The sequence below is a fragment of the Pan paniscus genome, chromosome 6, assembly GCF_029289425.2.
Source record: "Pan paniscus chromosome 6, NHGRI_mPanPan1-v2.0_pri, whole genome shotgun sequence".
NCBI lineage: Eukaryota > Metazoa > Chordata > Mammalia > Primates > Hominidae > Pan > Pan paniscus.
The window spans coordinates 148,118,529-148,135,618 of NC_073255.2; the positions used below are offsets into that span (position 1 = coordinate 148,118,529).

Consider the following 17,090-nt stretch of genomic DNA (forward strand, 5'->3'; position numbering starts at 1 on the left):
CAGAGTCATCTCATGCTTGGACCACAGCAACAGCCTCCTAATCAGATAAATACAAACACTCCATTTCTACTTTTGCCCCACCCGATCTGTTTTCTGTAATGCAGACAGAATAACTGTTATAAAACATAAACATGATGACATTAAAATTCTCCAATGACTTCTTATATCTTGTAGACAAAGTCTAAAATCCTTAATGTGGCTTCCCATAACCTCCAAGATAAAGCCCTTACTATATCTCTTCAGGATTATCTTGTGTAAACTCTCCCACCTAACTATGCTGGCCTTCAACCACTTCTCATTTTATCCTCCCTTAGGGCTTTTGCTCATGCTAATGTCTATAAACAGTCTCCACCTTGCTTTTTTAGCAAACTCCTCATTTCTTGGATCTCAGCTTAAATGGCATGTCTAATACAAACCTTTCCTGATTCCCCAAAATAAATAAATCACTACTATATTCTAAAAAGGCACTGTACACTGCTACTTTAGTATGATTAAACACACTGAAAATTATTTGGTCATACTACAACTATTTACCTCACTAGCTAAGCTCCACAAGGAACCATTCTGTCTTGTTCAACATTTTAATCTCAAGGCCTGTACAGTGCTTCACACATAGTAAGTGTCCCAAACTAGGCACTGATTGGCTGATACATAGACTATTATAAAAATTTTTATGTGTTAATAGAGAAGAGGAGCAAACAAAAGTAGAAAAGGGCTGACCAAGTTCACAGAAATGTCCAGCCATGGGCTTATTCCCACAGGACATCCCCAACCTTTTCAATTGGGCTCACCTAGCCCTTTTCTTTGGGCCCACACACCTCAGACTCTAGGACCAAAATTGGCAATTGGTAGAAAGATAGAGATTTCAAAGTCAGCTTTTTGTTTACCCAGTAAGATCACCTCAGATTATAATACAGAAGTACATAGCAAGAGTACAGAAATTAGCTAACTGATCTAGATGTTGGAGGAGGTGACAATGGAGTCTTGATAGAGTATAAAGAACATTACAAATGGAAGAAACACCTAGATCAAAGTCCAGAAATTAAAAATAGCTCAGCATCATGGTGTGGTGGCTCCTGCCTGTAATCCCAGCACTTTGGAAGGTGGAGGCGGGCAAACCACTTGAGGTCAGGAGTTCAAGATCAGCCTGGCCAACATGGTGAAACCCCATCTCTACTAAAATACAAAAATTCGCTGGGCGTGGTGGCGGGCACCTGTAATCCCAGCTACTTGGGAGGCTGAGGCAGGGGAATCGCTTGTACCCAGGAGGCGGAGGTTGCAGTGAGCCGAGATCATGCCAATGCATTCCAGCCTGGGCAACAGAATAAGACTCCATCTCAAAAAATATATATATACATACCTCAGCAATGCCGAAACATTACTGGAACACTGAGGTATAAAGCCCAAAGCAGTGGAAATTTTGGGCTGCACGAGAAAGACAGGGATCAGATCATGGGTAGCCTTATTTGACATAATAAAGAGGTTACCATGAGCTCATAGCCTAACAGGAAAAATATGGAAAACTAGACATCATACATAATAATAAACTCTAAAATAAAGGAAGTGGCCGGATATAGAACAACAGTTATCTTGCCATGGGTATGGGGTCATCATGAACAAAGCATATAAACTTCTACCTTGAGGATGCAGGGAGGTGCACGTGAAATATTGTGGGATTCAGAGATAGGGGACATTCATTCCACCTGATGAAGGAACACTTCCCAAGGGAGCAAGGTCTGAAGGGGTCTTAAGTTCTGGATATACAGAGGTTACGGTTAGGAACATTCAAGGCTCAAGGAAAATCATAGCCAAAACCACAAATATTACATGGAATATTTCTGGAATTAATAATTATGTTTGGCTGGAGCATAGTGGCATAAAGGGAAGGAATGAAAAGGATATAAATAAAAGTAGGTTTGATCTTAATACTGAGAGGATGCAAATACCAAAGTCATCAGTTTGATTTATAACAAACTCCATTTTTTATTAAGAACTATATATACTTCCTAAATTTTTTGGAAACTAATAACTTGCCTACAGTTTCTTCAGTCAACATATAATTTTGAAAGTCTTTCATGGGAAGAAAATGTGCTTCCCTAACCTATTCTTTATTTACTCTGCCAATGACACCCAAAATTATTACTTCCATCTGGGTTTTAATTACACCTGTTTTTCCCAGGAGGAAAAAATCAATGTAAATCCAAATAAAATATAGTAGATAGTTCTAAAATGTAATTAGTGATAATAATCAAGCAATTCCTGCAGGAAAAATTTACAAGTCTCTGATCTGGTAGGATCACCTTTTCAAAATGGGAAGTCATCATTACATAATATGAAACATTAAAACTTCCATTAAAAGGAAGGCTAAAATGAGTCTTAAATAAGATGCACTCATATTAAGAATCTTTTTACAGTAACTGAAGAGAATCTTAATTATTTTACTTTACTTGAGCCTCTCTAAAAACCTTATTGCCAGTAATTTGGGCTGACGAATGTAGTCAATACAGAAGAGCCTCAATTTTAACACTTCTCCCTCAAAGCCTGTCCCTCTTGTGGTTTTCTGATAGGCTATTGTTAGATTCATTTACAGTAAAATAATTACCAGCTCCCTAAGCAAGACACATAGCAGGTTATCTATTGTCCCTTAGAGGACTGTTGGACTGTTCTTAACAAGCATACTAAATTACAATAGCAGCTTTATTGCAATTAACAAACAGACATGAATCACCAATCCAGTTATATCTCAAAAGAGAGAAGGGTTTTCTGAAGTATACTGCTGTGGTTGTTTTCTGAACAACTGTTTTGTAATCCTAAATTCAAAGACCCGTATTTAAGCAAACAGGCACATGTCCCAGGAGCAGGCAACACAGATAGAATAGTTTTTCTTGTTATTCCCAACAGAAAGAGTAATAGTATAATGATTTAGAGAATTAACAGAGTGCAGACATGAAAAGATACCAGCATTCCCCATCAGTACGTAAAGCACTCACGCTTGATCATTTACAGCTCTGTCTGCTTGACATCTTCCAGTCTCTGATCCCAAAGCAGTAGCACCAAGGCGCAACTCTGCTTCTTCATTTACATTGACATTCTAATCTCAAGATGTGTCAGAATTAAAGTTGGCAAGTTTCCAGACTATTTGAATTCTTTCATGTTGAGAAAAATGCAATTGCACTGTGCATATTCACAGGAATCCCATGGAGGCTCCCAGAGGATCTGCTCACAGAGACAAGGAATACAGGTCAGTGCCTGTAAGTCAATAAGATCACATTGCCCACTCATAAGAGGTGGAGGGACGCTAATGAGATAAGAGACTTGGCCCAAATGCTTCTCTACAAATAACAGTAAAGCACTCTCACACAAACATTTCTACCAACAAACTCAAATATTTCCGAGGAGAATTAGCTTGTTAAAAAGAAAGTTTATGTTCTGAATTGAATTCCTAATGGTTTTGAACCAGAATTACTGTTCCCCCAACTAGCATTTCTATACTTGGGCTACTTCCTACAAGTAATTCACACTCCAAAAACAGTTGTGGGGGACTGGTGAAGGAAAGACAGTAATTATACTGAAAATGTAATAATACAAAATTCACTTTTAACAAATCAGATACAACTTATTCAGTGTGGGAGGTGTGCATGAGTTATTCACAAGGTAACACAATTGTTTTAACATACAATTTTATAGGGATTGCACTGAATTGGTAGATTTAATGATAATGATTCTTCCAATCTGTGAGAATGGAATGTTTTTCCGTTTGTTTGTGTTACCTACGATTTCTTTCATCAGTGTTTTGTAGTTCTACTTACAGAGATCTTTCACTTCCTTGATTAAATATATTCCTAGGCATTTTTAAATAGCTATTGTAAACGGGATTGTCTTCTTGACTTGGTCCTCAGCTAGATTGTTATTGGTATAAAGAAATGCTACTGATTCCTGTATATTAATTTTGTATCCTGAAACTTTACTGAATCCATTGATCAATTATAAGAGTTGTTCAGTGGAGTCTGCTGGGTTTTCTAGGTATAAGATCATATCATCAGCAAACAGGGATAATTTGACTTCCTCATTTCCAATTTAGATGCCTCTTATTTCTTAATACTTTCAACTTTTCCCCATTAAGTATGATGTCAGCTGTGGGTTTGTCTTATATTTTCTTTATTATGTTGAGATATGTCCTTCTAAGGCCTAGTCTTTTGAGGATATTTATCATGAAGGGGTGCTGAATTTTACTGAAGGAAATTTTTGCATCTATTGAGATGATCATATGGTTTTTGTCCTTAATTCTGTGTATGTAATGTATCAGATTTACCAATTTACATATATCGAAGCATCCTTGCATCCTTGAGATAAATCCCACATGATCATGGTATATTAATCTCTTTGATGTGCTGTTGTGTTCTATTTGCTAGTATTTTGTTGAGGATTTTGTGTCTATGGTCATCAGAGATTTTGGTCTGCAGTTTTCTTTTATTGTTGTCTCCTTATCTGGCTTTGGGATGAGGTTGATGCTGGCCTCATAGAGTAAGTTAGGAAGAATTCCCTCCCCTTCAATTTTCTGGAATAGTTCCAAGAGGATTGGTATTAGTTCTTCTTTATTATTTGGTAGAATTCAGCTGTGATCCCACCTGATCCTGGGCTTTTACCAATGTCATTTTTCACAGAATTAGAAAAAAAAACCCCTAATATTCATGTGGAACCAAAAAAAAAAAAAAAGCCAAAGTAATCCTAAGGGGAAAAAAAGCTGGCTGCATCACACTACCTGACTTCAAATTATATTACAAGGCTATAGCAACCAACAGAGTATGGGACTGATATTAAAATAGATACCAAGATGAATGCAACAGAATAGAGAACCCAGAAATGAAGCCACATACCTACAACCAGCTGATTTTCAACAAAGTCAACAAAAATATACACTGGGGAAATGCCACCTTATTTAATAAATGGTGCTGGAAAAAATGAATAGCCATATGCAGAAGAATGACTGGACCCATACCTCCTTTCACCATCCACAAAAATTAAGATGGATTAAACACCTAAATGTAAGATCTGAAACTATGAAAATCCTAGAAGAAAACTTGGGAAAAACTCTTCCGGACATTGGCCTAGGCAAACACCTTATGACCAAGTCCTCAAAAGCAAAAGCGACAAAACTAAAAATAGACAAATAGGATTTAATTAAACTAAAAAGCTTCTGCACAACAAAAGGAACAATCAACAGAGTAAACAGACAGTCTATAGAATGGGAAAAAATATTTGCATTTGACAAAGGGCTAATATCCAGAACCTACAACGAACTCAAACAACTCTACAAGATAAAAAAAAAAATTAAAAAGTGAGCAAAGGAATGAACATTTTCCAAAAGACGTACAAGCAGCCAACAAACACACACAAAAAAATGCTCAATATCACTAATCATCAGAGAAATGCAAATTAAACCCACAATGAGATACCATTTTACACCAGTCAGAATGACTATTAAAAAGTCTAAAAACACTGTAATTCTGGCTATTCAGGTGGCTGAGGCACAAGAGTTGTTTGAACCCAAGAGGCGGAGGTTGCAGTGAGCCGAGATGACTCCACCACACTCCAGCCTGAGACAGACAGGGACCTTGTCTCATTAAAAAAAAAAAAAAAAAAAAAAAAAAAAAGTCTGAAAACAACAGATGTTAGCAAAGATGCAGCAGAAAAGGGAATGCTTGTAGGAATTTCAGTACAACCTTTATGGAAAACAGAATGGAGATTACTCAAAGAACTAAAAATAGAACTACTATTCCATCCAGCAATCCCACTACTGGGTATCTACCCAAAGAGAAAGAAATCATTATATAAAAATGGTAACTGTAATTTGTGTGTTTATTGCAGCACTATTCACAATAGCAAAGCTATGGAATCCACCTAAGTGCCCATCAGCAGAAGACTGGATTAAGAAAATGTAGTATATGTAACACTACATTATACTATTCAGCCATAAAGAAGAATAAAATCATGTCTTTTGCAGAAACATGGGTGGAACTGAAGGCCATTATCCTTAGTGAAATAACTTAGAAAGTCAAATACCACATGCTCTCACTTATAAGTGGGAGCTAAACAATGGGTACATATGGACCGTGGAGTAAAAGACACTGAAGACTATGAAAGGTGAGAGGATGGGAGAGGGGTGAGGGCTAAAAAGCCACCTGTTGAGTACAATACTCAATATTTGGGTGATGGGTACACTGAAAGCCCAGACTTCACCACTACACAACACATACATGTAAAAAACTTGCACTTGTATCCCCAAATATACAAACAAATAATTTCTTTGAAAAGTTTTAACATATACCTTTACAGTGCTTCTCAACAATTTCTGCCCTATGGTATATACAGAAAATTATACTCTTTATATGAGACATGAGTAAACATGGTTTGTATGTGCAGCTGGAGTGAACTAGCCTGGGGGCTCCAGCCACTCTCAAACGCTTCATCTCTTCTCCACTCCCAACAATTGTTTTTGTAAAATGACACACTTTTATTGCCAAAAAAACACAGTCAGATCAGATAGTTTTAAAAATGAATGTCACCATTTAGAGATAACCATTGTCAATGCTTCACTAAAACATCATTCCAGTTTCTCTCTACACATATACATAGACACATCAGTTGCACACCCCAGTTGTGAAACTCAGTAATAAGGCATGATTTACACATATTTGTATTAACGCTCCAACTGAAGACTTTTTCATCTTTAAGCCCTGAAAGTGAGAAAGGAAAACCTAATAAAGTATGATCTTTTGTTAATAATATGTTTTATCATTTTCCAGCTCACATATATTGTTCTTGCTCTACCTTCCCCACATACACAAGTAATCTAGTTTTCTGTGATCAAAACTATTTCCTTGAAATCTGCACCCAACTTGTACCCAGAAATTAGATTTAAAACTCTACCTCTAATCCAACTTTTAAGATATCTTGTTCTTAACAGAATTAGAAATATTCATTTTAATGGTTTCTAACTCATCAGTTCTATGAGAATGAAATATTTTTCCCAATACTTAAGACATGAAACATGAAAAAAAGAATTTCAACCACCCAAATAATCCATAAAAATCAATTAACCTAAGTAGTCTATTGAGAGCAGGTCCTCTGTGCAGTTTTGATAATCACAGACATTCAAAAACATTATTGTATTTGATTTTACTTTTTATCTCCCAATAACAAATCTTATACAGCAGAGGCTATTTTATGGAAGTGATAAGGTTTACGCCAGATTTTCAAAATTGGGTAAAATGTATAAAACAGAAGAATAAAAGCAAAGTTGGAACTAATGTGGTCTTAGCCTGATACAAAAAGCTCACTGTAATGGGTTGAATAGTGAACCCCCAAAATGATATGCCGAAGTGCCAACTTCCAGAAACTGTAAATATGACCTTATTTGGAAAAAGGTTTTTTGTAATTAACTTAGGATCTTGAGATAAGAGTACTGTGAATTAAGATGGGCCCTAATCCAAAGACAAGTCCGTTGAAGAGAAGGAGAAACAAACAGAAAGAGAGAGAAGGCCATGTGAAGACTGAGGCAGCAACTAAAAAGCTATTTCTACTAGCCAAAGGATGCCATCTTGAGATCCTAAGTGAATTACGAAAACCCTTTTTCTAAATATTATTGTCTCAATTTTACAGTTTTTTCATCTATGAAACTAAGGCAAGATTTCTCTGACTTGATATCACATAGGAAGGGACAAAGCAAAGATCTGAACTCAGGAAGTCGGGTGCAAAAACATGTGCTTTTAATTACTATATTATAACCTCTTTTGCTTGAAGAACAAAGTGGACCTTGGGGTGTAAAGGAAAATAAACAGACATATAAAGAGGCCAGGTTACAGAGACTTCAAAATACGAAGGATTTTGTCCATGATGCAGCATATAGAGAACAAACATTTCGGGCTTTTAATGCATTGCCCAGTTCATTGCATTGACTCCATCTCCAACCTCTATCTTGACCTATCCAGTTTTCTCCATCTTTAATGCTGACTAACCCACTAGTGTCAACCTTCTTAGTAGTCTCCTACTTCTACTCTTGCCTATTCAAACTATTCTCCACAAATAAGCCAGGATTTATCTATCTTTTAAAAACAAGTCAACTCACTCCTCTTAACACCATCAATGACTTCACAGGACTCTTGAAACAAAATAAAACTCCTTGCCATACTCTAGCAAGGCCCTAAATGATCTGGCTTTCCCTTCGACATCATCTCATTATTCTCATCCATCATTATGTTTTAGCTGTCACAGCCTCCTTTCTGTTTTACAAGCATGCCAAGCTCTTCCCTATTCCCGGGACGTCACATTTGTTGTTCCCTCTGCATGAAGTCCTTTTTTCCCAGTTCCTGCATGGCTCATTCACATCCTTCAGGTCTCAGCTCACATAACATCTCCTCAGATGTCTTCACTCTTCACCTACCTAAGGTGGTCTCTTAAGTTATCCCAAGATTGTATTTATGACTACCAAAGCCCTTATCACAGTGTGAGAATATCCTTTATATACTTGTTTACTGCCTATCACAACACAGAACAGAAGGCCCAAGGAGGCAGAAACTTTGTCCAGCTTGTTCACCACAGAACCACTGTACCTAAAACAGTGGTTGGTACACATCAAACATTTAGAAAACATTAGTGGCAAGCAAAAAAAGGAAATGTCATGATGAACTGGTCTTCCGAGAAACTTGGTCTAGGAAGTAACGTACAGGATGACTTCCCAAAAGCACAGACTAAAGAAACAGACAAATTAGGTGCCTCTTACTAAAAACTTAGTAATAAGTGTTTAAAGGCTTGGATAAGAACTGATTGAGTAAGAACAACAAAGAAAGGAGTGAAATTGGCTGGGTGCGGTGGCTCAGGCCTGTAATCCCAGGACTTTGGGAAGCCGAGGCAGGCAGATCACGAGGTCAGGAGATCAAGACCATCCTGTCTAACACGGTGAAACCCTGTCTCTACTAAAAATACAAAAAAATTAGCCAGGCGTGGTGGCAGGCGCCTGTAGTCCCAGCTACTTGGGAGGCTGAGGTAGGAGAATGGCGTGAACCCGGGAGGCAGAGCTTGCTGTGAGTGGAGATCACGCCACTGCACTCCAGCCTGGGCAACAGAGCGAGACTCTGAGAGAAGAAAGAAAGAAGGAAAGGGAAAGAGAAAGAGAGAAAGAGAGAAAGAGAGAAAGAGAGAAAGAGAGAAAGAAAGAAAGAAAGAAAGAAAGAAAGAAAGAAAGAAAGAAAGAAAGAAAGAAAGAAAGAAAGAAAGGAGAGAGAGAGAAAGAGAGAGAGAGAAAGAGAGAGAGAAAGAGAGAGAGAGAAAGAGAGAGAGAAAGAGAGAGAGAGAAAGAGAGAGAGAAAGAGAGAGAGAGAAAGAGAGAGAAAGAGAAAGAGATAAAGAGAGAAAGAAAGAGAAGGAAAGAAGGAAGGAAGGAAGGAAGGAAGGAAGGAAGGAAGGAAGGAAGGAAGGAAAGACAGACAGAAAGAAAGGACTGAAATTTAGAAACTTGCAGAAGATAAAGGCAATAAAATTTAGTAACCCCTTAAATACATAGGATACAGAGACTAAAAAATGTGGCAAGTCAAGAAACTGTCACAAACCTCACAGCTTAGGTTACATGGAAGACTTCCATAGCATTTGAAGTCTATACTTTATATACTTCATAATTTAACCTTTATTTTATCCAACAGGACCAAACACTAAGTACCCAACAGAGACACTTGGGAGGCATAGTAAACTTCACAGAGGTGCCATCACCCAAGCTGACCCAAAAAATAACCAGTTATTTTTGTCAAAACTAAGAAGACATTAAATTATTACATCCATGTTTATCAGAAAATGTACAAACATTCTGTACACCAGCATTATATAAATGGGGGTACTCTGTTATAAGTCAAGGATAGGAAATGACATCAAGTGGCACCAAAAACAAACAAATTTGATTTCACACAGTGAAGAGACAGATCAGTCAGAGCAGTAAACAGCTCTTCTCTAAAGGTGACAGGGTACTGGAAAGAGACCACAGGAATGGTAGGACAACTAAGGTTGTTTTTATAGAAATCATGAAATGTTGTTAAGCTATAGCAATAAATATATCATAATTGTTGCTAAGTTATTTAGTATTATTTTCTTTTTTTAAAATACATTCAAGTGTACCATGAAAAATTTCAGCATTCAAAGCTGTGTCCAAAAGAGAAAATAATTGAGAATTGCTGACCTTCAATATTTCAAGCATTGTGCTAGGTAGCGGACAAATAAACATTAATAAAACATAGCCTCATAAAGCTTATAAGACTAATTGGCTATGATGGAAAACAAGCACACACATAAAAAATTATAGAAAGAAGTGTGACAGATCAACTTCTGGCATGACAGTATGAGGATCTCCACTGTTCTGCTCTCCCGTGAAACTGGTTAAACAAATTTTTTAAGGCAAATGATCTTCAGAGCAGACAGCAAATGAAGAAATATCTGTTCTTACAAAAATGGAAATTCGGTAAGAAAGGGAAGAGTCTATGGTATTTGAACCAAGACTGCTCCCTTACTCCCCATTCCCAGTTCAGAAATAAAGAGGGAACTTTTGTAATGATAAAAGAGCCAATCAATCAGGAAGTTATAGAAATGATAAACATATATGCAGCCAATAATGATGCACTTAAATATTTGAAATAAAAACTGACAGAAATGAAGGGAGAAACAGATGATTCAACAATAATAGTTGGAAATTTAAATAACTCTTTTTTTGATTTTTTTTTTATTTTTAAGACAGGGTCTCTCTGTCACCTAGGCTAGAGATCAGTGGTACAATCTCAGCTCACTGAAGCCTCAACCTCCCAGGCTCAGGCAATCCTCCCACCTCAACCTCCCAAGTAGCTGGGACCACAGGCGTGAGCCACAATGCTAAGCTAATTTTTGTGTGTTTTATAGAGACTGGGTTTCACCATGTTGGCCAGGCTGGTCTCAAATTCTTGGGCTAATATGATTCACCCCCTCGGCCTCCCTAAGTGCTGGGATTATAGGCATGAGACACCATGGCCTGGCCAATAACTCACTTTCAACATCGCATAGAACCACTAACTAGACAGAAGATCAACAAGGAAACAGGAGACTTGAACAATACTATAAATAACTAATCTAACAGACATCAATAGAATACTCCATCCACAACAACTGAATATACATTATTTTCAAGCACATGTGGAACACTGCTCCAGGACAGATCATATTCTAGGCCATAAAAAAACCTCAATTAATTAAAAGGATAAAAATAATATATGTTCTCTGATCACAATAGAATAAAATTAGACATCAAAAGAGGAAAAATGTGGAAAAATCATAAATAGGTAGAAATTAACCTACTCCTATGTAACCAATGGGTCAAAGAAGAAATCAAAAGGGGAATCAGAAGAAAAACAATTACAGAACATTGTGGTAAATGCAAGAATGGGAGCTACCAAGGAGCTAAAAGTGCATATAGAGTTGACACTAATTCTACCTCGGAAAATGCAAGAAAGAAGAAAACTACAGAACAGAGGAAGTAACATTTAGGCAGGTCTTGAAAGATGAATATGAATTTATGTGGCAAAGACAGGGAGAAAGAAAATGAAAAACATGGAAGCAGCTTCCCAAAGCAGGGAGGTGTTGAAGTGAATGATAAAATCTGAAATGATGAGCAGTTAGGAGTGGCTAGCATGTAGGGTATGTGGTAGGAGAATGGCAGTCGAGGAAGACGAGCCGGAAAAAGAGGTTAGGGCCAGATTGTTAATAAACAAGAACACTACTCCAAGGGGCCTGGGCTTTACTTTGGGTAACAAGACATCATTAAAGTTGTAAAAAGAGACATGATCAGCTTTGCATTTCATATCATATTCTATGTCACAGTACTCATGTATATTACCATTTTCTCCTCAGTATATATAACAAAAGTTTTTCAAGACAGGTAAAATACCCTGTAGTTCTCATGGCTCTGCCACAGTTACAGGCTCAATGCTGGGAACACTGCAGCCATCTAAAAAAACAGTTACTTTTTCACTGCACTAATAGTACAAAACTTCTAGATATATTTTGCTCATAAACTGAAGAACTGTTCTTTTGTTTGCAAATTCAGTTAGCCTTGCTGACTATTCAATATAACTGAAAAAATTATAACTTGTGTTTCCATAGCCTTTAATGTCACTGAAAGAAGCCTTAACATCCTCTTCTCCTTCATTACTACATTACTACAGCCACCCATTGTGGCAGTTAGACAAACGAAGCCAGCATTTGGAGAGAGGGAGTAGGACTGAGAAATTGGCCAAGAAAAAAAAAATGTATTTAGTTCATGGAAAGGAAACTTGAAGGGAAATCCATGATTCTTAGAAGTGGAAGAGTTTAGGGAGGAATGTTTGGGAAAACCGTAGTGCTGACAATGACTTTGCTTAAGGGTAGCAAGAGTGAAGAGGAAAGACAGGTCAGTAGAGTTCAGAATGACTATAAGCCCGGGGCTTTAAAATTTTCACAAATAAGAAAGGTTGCAAGCACTGAGAGCAAAAAGAAAACTGGATGAAGTGTTGCCATAGAGGAAAGAAATCCAGAGTGAAATCTCTAGCTCAGCTATGACAATGTACTCTGTGAGCAATGAAAGTTCAAGGGGTTTTTGGAATACTACAAAACTATCCATCTTTATGGTGGACAAAAAGTTGCAAATACAGGAAAACACACTCACTCTACCAGGCATTGGAGAAAGTAGAACAAAATGCAGATCTGGCCACCTAGGTGCTCAAATCTAATGAAAAGGGAGAAATGCAAATTAATATGTGCCATCAGTGAAACAAGGACTGATGAGGCTGTTTGTCTACAGCCATGAGCCACAGGGTGGAGTGACTGTGCTGAGGGTAAGGAAGAGCTTCTCAGATGAATGAGAGGATCATGGAGAATGGAAAGGAGTTTGCACCGACAGCATCACATAATAAAGGCCTTGCAAAGAGAGGATATAGCTTACCCTATGACATGAAACAGTGTGGCATATGAGGAGGAAATGAAGGAACACAAGGCAGGAAAGGCCATCAGGATGCAATTACAGAGGGCTTTTAGTACAATGTAACAGCCTAACAAACGACCTCAAAATCGTATGATCATCTAAGCAGGACACCCTGTGAGGAAAACAAAAACAAAAATAATCAGAAATCATCATTTACAAAATAATTAGCAATGTTTCCTTGGGAAAGACCTGATTGAACAGAGAAAAGCCTTTAAAATGATCAGAAAATGAAGGGAAGAGGCAACACTAAAGTTTTCAAGTTTGGACTGAAGTCTATGAAATCATGATATCATTAAGGGCGTATTCTCTAAATTTCAGAACACTAGCTTAAAGGGGAATCATTGAAACTTAAGGGAGAAAAAAAGCAATTCAGAATCATACAAGAATTACATAAATGCTCATGCAATTCAATTTTCAGTGCTAAGAATAGACTTCCCCAAAGCAGTATTCCCCTGGTCAAATCCTCTAGACCCTCACCAATCAGAATTCATTTCTCCCTCCTCAAGACTTCCACAGCATATGATAGCACTTAACACAGTCTTTCTTGTGTCTCTCCAACTGTAAATCAATTTCCTGAGGCTAGAGACCACACTTAATTCATATTTGTATACCCAACAGTATCTAGATTCAATAAATGCATATTTATGTACTGCAATATATTCACAGGGATACTATTAAATACAAAGTAATGTGCTTAATACTTCTGCATGATAAAGAATGAGAGACAACAATAACCCTGAAAGTCCTCATATCTGGTAGGGGGGTTATGTATGAAAACCAGTCACTATAATCCAAAACCAAGGAAGAAGGTTCAATCAAAGCTTACCCTTGTAGGTTGTTATGTTGTTTTTCATTCATTACCTACAGGATTCCAAAAGGATTTTTGATAGCTTACAGAAGTACATACAGTATAACACTAAAAAGACTAATTATTGAGAAGACACACATAAAGAAAAAATAATAAGAGAAGAAGATGGAGTCAGGACAGTTCACGAAAAGTTTAACAGAAGTACAGTTAGAGATGCACTTGGCATCAAAACCAACAGTTAGAAGATTCTCAGCAACAGTTGCTCAGGAGAAGTTTAGCTATACCTGACACTGGGACAGGACAGTTAAGAACTTTCTCCTATGGTTGTTCATAAGACAAAGACTATGTAATATATGGACCATCTCCTTAAGCATTCCACCACGATCAACGCAATAATGACTTAACTGAGATCGCGTATTAATGACCCTCAATCTGTCAATGATGACACCACACTACCACTCAGTAAAAGCAATTCTCAAAGGGCCAAAACTCTATGATGATGTGGCTTGAATTAAAAGAAAAGGTCTACTCCCTAGCAGAATGAACGGATTACATATTCCTCAGAAATATTATGCAAATATTATCATAGAGACCGTTTTGATAAGGACAAAGTGGCATAGAGTTTGAGATTGTGGTCTCCGAGAAAAAACAGGAATATAAATATTCTCTGTTGTCAATTAAGGGCATATTGAACTTAGAGAATTAGCAGATTAACAACCAGGTTTGCATTACTTCATGAAAACAAAACAGCAGCATGTGGAGAGTACCCCACTCCTAAGCAAAGGAAGGCCATGATTTCTCTCAGAAGATGGTCATGGATCCTCTTTAACACACCCATCAGTGGGTGACTGAGGTCCCAGAGATGTAGAGCCTAGTCAGAATGATTTAGGGATACACAATTTCCAAGCAGGCATTCCCAATCACCATGCTGTAAAAGAAAACATTTGATAAGACACCCTTAGAATAATTCAAATTAGGCAATGTTTCAAGATAAACTGGCTGCAAAATGTGCTCTCCCTAGAGAAGTGAGATGACTTGCTCCATGGGGTTGTTACTATGAACCATAAAATATCAGAGGATCTCTGCAATTGATTTTAGAGAAGGTGCTATGAAACCATTCTTACAGCCAATAATTAGATATCAGAAACAATGTTCTTTAAAGCCCACCTCAATCCTGTCTGTAGTAATAAATTAATGATACCAGCATAAGAAACAACCTTACTTTTCTCTACATGGGAAGAAAAATAAGAAGGAGCATATATCCTGCTCACTTAAGTGTGCCAAGCCATTACGATACAAAATGAATCTCTAAACGTACATATTCCTGCTTTACCTGCTCAGAAGTATTTACTAAGCAATCAGGAAAACATCTGCAAACCCTGATTTTGACTGTGGTATTAAGCATCATAACTGCTACGTAAAGCCACCATAAAGGCTTTTGTATTAAACACCGTAACTGATTTGTAAAGGCACCATGGATGGAGGGCAAAGGATGGCACTAATATCATGGATACAGATGTAACTTACAGTCTTTTGTTCCACAAAATCAAGAATCCACACCAAAAAAAAAAAAAAAAAAAACAAAATATACTTTAAATTGGTAATATTTTTCTCAAGGTATTGAGTATGAAAATGGCTACGTCGGCTTGCTAGTTTTGTTCAAAGTTGTTATGAAATTAAAAACTGCCATACATTCTGATTCGGGCCCCGAGTTGGAGGGAATTGATGATTATCCAATAAAAAATGTATATAAGTCTAATTACAGAGAACTAGAAATGTAAAGCCAAAAAGACAGCCCTTTGAAATAGCCCTCAAGCAGTTTCACAGACAGGAGAACTTCCACGGACTCCCTTCTGCATGATGGATAGTTGGACCGACAGAAAGAAATATTGGGGTCTATAAAGTTTGCAGCATTTAATCTTCCTTCATAAAGCTGGAAAATATAATCTATCCAAATTCCAATCAAAGAGAATCTGGGTTTCCATAAGCTCAATAATGAAATGCCTTGCATAGGTAAACATCAAAAATTACCAACATTACATTTCTAAGAGTCACATGACGATTCTCTTGTAATTTATTACAGATTTTTTTTGGCTGGTTTTCGTTCTTACTGTTGTTTCCAATGCACTAAGATATATGTTAAACAATGTGCTATGAGAGTTTCAAAGACAGCAGAGATCACATTCAATTGTAGATATGCAGCCATAAGCAGGAATAAAGATGTGGTCAAAGGGAAGAGATATTCTATGAAAGAAATTCATATTTGGTGGATTTAGGTTATTTGTTAATAAAATTAACTCAAGATGGATTAAAGACTTAAACCTAAGACCTAAAACCATAAAAACCCTAGAAGAAAATCTAGGCAATGCCATTCAGGACACAGGCATGGGCAAAGACTTCATGACTAAAACACCAAAAGCAATGACAACAAAAGCCAAAACTGGCAAACGGGATCTGATTAAACTAAAGAGCTTCTGCACAGAAAAAGAAACTATCAGAGTGAACAGGCAACCTACAGAATGGGAGAAAATTTTTGCAATCTATCCATCTGACAAAGGGCTAATATCCAGAATCTACAAAGAACTTAAACAAATTTACCAGAAAAAACAACCCCATCAAAAAGTGGGCAAAGGGTATGAACAGACACTTCTCAAAAGAAGACATTTATGCAGCCAACAAACATGAAAAAAAGTTCATCATCACTGGTCGTTAGAGAAATGAAAATGAAAACCACAATGAGATACCATCTCACTCCAGTTAGAATGGCAATCAATAAAAAGTCAGGAAACAATAGATGCTGGAGAGGATGTGGAGAAATAGGAACGCTTTTACACTGTTGGTGGGAGTGTAAATTAGTTCAACTATTGTGGAACACAGTGTGGCGACTCCTCAAAGATGTAGAACCAGAAATACCATTTGACCCAGCCATCCCATTACTAGGCATATACCCAAAAGATTGTAAATCATTCTACTAGAAAGACACATGCACACATATGTTTATTGCAGCACTGTTGACAACAGCAAAGACTTGGAACCAACCCAAATGCCCATCAATGATAGACTGGATAAAGAAAATGTGGCACATATACACCATGGAATACTATGCAGCCATAAAAAAGGATGAGTTCGTGTCCTTTGCAGGGACATGGATGACACTGGAAACCATCATTCTCAGCAAACTAACACAAGAACAGAAAACCAAACACCACATGTTCTCACTCATAAGTGGGAGCTGATCAATGAGAACACATGGAC

The 17,090-nt window shown here is 37.3% G+C and overlaps 1 protein-coding gene across 10 annotated transcripts in view; it reads right to left on the bottom strand.

Moving 5' to 3' along the window:
• IMMP2L (inner mitochondrial membrane peptidase subunit 2) overlaps window positions 1–17,090 on the bottom strand; it is an 888,203-nt gene that overhangs the window by 604,901 nt on the left and 266,212 nt on the right. Inside the window, exon 4 of one of the 10 annotated variants that reach the window (XR_010112785.1) lies at window positions 2,991–3,216. The exons of the other annotated variants lie outside the window; for them this stretch is intronic. The gene's annotated coding sequence lies outside the window, so the exon portion shown is untranslated. The remainder of the gene's footprint in view (window positions 1–2,990; window positions 3,217–17,090) is intronic. 10 annotated transcript variants of the gene reach the window in all.